At 34.7% G+C, this 2,421-nt stretch overlaps 1 pseudogene; it reads right to left on the minus strand.

Annotated features, from left to right (window-relative positions):
* Positions 1-461: 461 nt before the first annotated feature.
* Positions 462-2,411, minus strand: LOC123909827 (annotated as a pseudogene).
* Between the last annotated feature and the right edge of the window lie 10 nt (positions 2,412-2,421).

A 2,421-nucleotide genomic window follows, 5' to 3' on the forward strand; every position in this document is an offset into this window, starting at 1 on the left:
AATTCCATTCCCTTCTTCTCACCTTTATATTTTGTCAATAAAAAGATAACTTTGGCACTTTAGCACATAGTATAAATATATGCACACCAAACCTTTTCAAATTCAACTGCATATTTGTCTTGTCAATTATATTAATATTATAATAATTTTCGTAAGATTTTTGAAAAATAAATGGCAAAAAATTATTATGACAAATCGCCATATAGTAACATAAGGAATGCTAAAGACTGGTCATCCAAGAACACAGCTTGCAATGTTTGCATCATGGGGCAACAACAATAACCAAACTGCAGCACACAGATAGCAATTGACAAGAATAATCACTCATTCAGTAGCATGGTAGTCTATAAATTATGTCTAGATATTTTGTTCAAAATCAATTTTGTCCATGGTAGAACTTTCTATGCCCCCCATGCTCAAGCCAATCAAGATATCAAGATACACCTAACAAAATAGACTGATTACAGAAAATATAATAATAGTACTGTATATATAGCTCATAATCAGTTACATAATAGTTTTACACAGCATGTCATAGCATAGCAGAGAAACTAGTATGAGAAGAATCAATAAAAAGAATACTATAAGCAACAAAATTCTTATTTATGTAACCAACTGCACTACAAAAAACAATGAGAATGTGCAAGAGGAAAAAAGCTTATTCAATATGGAGGTTCCAACATTGTTTTCTTCATTCAAGGAAAGGGTAGTCGGTATAACCAAGAACCGATCAGAAATGTAGAATGTCTCCCTGTTATACTTGTTGAGAGGAGCATTAAGTGCAAATCTCTTTGGCAAATCTGGATTAGCTAAGAACAAACGACCATAAACAACAAGGTCTCCCCTATTTTCAGCTATAGCATTGATCCCATCTTGTCTATCATAACCTCCGGGCAACCATGAAAGTTCCATTAAAAGCCTTTCTCATTGGCACCAAGCTGTAAGGGCTTTCAATCGTTTCATTGCCTGATTTAATTCTTGGTTCAACCATGTGACAGTAAAGAATATTGTATTTATTGAGAGCATTAACCATATAAAGTCCCAATGCATTTGGATTGGAGTCTGCACTTTCTGCATATTCTGCAAAAGGTGATAATCTAATTCCAACTTTGTCTGCTCCTATCTCATTCACAACAGCTTCAACCACTTCTAAAGCAAATCGACAACGATTCTCAAGGGATCCACCATATTCATCTGTTCTGTCATTCACTTGATCTTTCATGAATTGTTCAAGTAGGTAGCCATGAGCTCCATGGATTTCAACCCCATCAAATCCTGCAATTTTGAATCACATTGATTATGTTAGGTGATTATCAAAATGTCCTAGTGCCCTTTAGAACAACAAATAATCACGTTTTTGGAAAATATTATTATTGTACTATGATCGAAGAAATTTTCAAATTCAGATAAATTTGTAAAGATCAGTTAACTTACCAGCTTCAATAGCATTTCTTGCGGCAAGTTTGAAGTCATTAACAATACTAGGAATTTCATCCAGCCTTAGCCGTCTCGGTGGCGTAACTTGTTCTGCATCATTGCTCGGTGTGAGTGGCTTGTCCGTGGAAGATATCGGTGCTGCCCGTTTGGCTGAAAACCTGTTGAGAATAACATGGAAACATCAACATACATTAAGTGAGTACATCAGTTTGAGCTAGCAAATGTTAATAGCTTGATTAACATAGTTCCTCATTCAAGATGTCCTACATCTATCCTAGCATGTCATATATTCCATTACTAATTTCTTCAAGAAATTGCCTCCACATATACATTTTAGGCTTAATTGCACATTTGGTCCCTTATGTTTATTTTAGCTTTCAAGTTGGTCCCTTGTGTTAATTTTTTTTCAAAATTGGTCCCATAAGGACCAACTTGAAACCTAAAATAAAACATGAGGGACCAAATGTGCAATTAAGTCTACATTTTATCAAGAAATTGCTTTGGAAAAAATAAGTTAATACTCTAGACCTTTTTATAATAGACAACTGAGTGAACAAAAGTTGATGTATTTGATTCATAATACATGTTAATCAATATATGTAATATAAGGAAATATAGATAAATACTTGGATTTGAAACCCTTCCAACATGCCAAATCTGACAGAAAAAGACACTGCCTTTGTGATGAACAGCATCCACAATGGGTCTCCATGCATCCACTTGTTCTTTAGTCCCAAATACCAGGTGTGTTTGGATATCCTTGAGCAGTGTCAGAGACACCAGTGGCTTCAGCTATGAGAAGACCACCATTAGAAGCTCTCTGAGAGTAATACTTGATAGCAATGGGTTGAGGAACATTGTTGTAGGATCTCATTCTAGTGAGTGGTGCCAAAACAACTCTGAAATGAAACAATTGGAAATATGAGATTAGAAAATATGAAAGCATTGAAATTGAATAGAACATAGAAAAAAGAAATGGTGGGT

Source organism: Trifolium pratense, linkage group LG2, assembly GCF_020283565.1.
Source record: "Trifolium pratense cultivar HEN17-A07 linkage group LG2, ARS_RC_1.1, whole genome shotgun sequence".
NCBI lineage: Eukaryota > Viridiplantae > Streptophyta > Magnoliopsida > Fabales > Fabaceae > Trifolium > Trifolium pratense.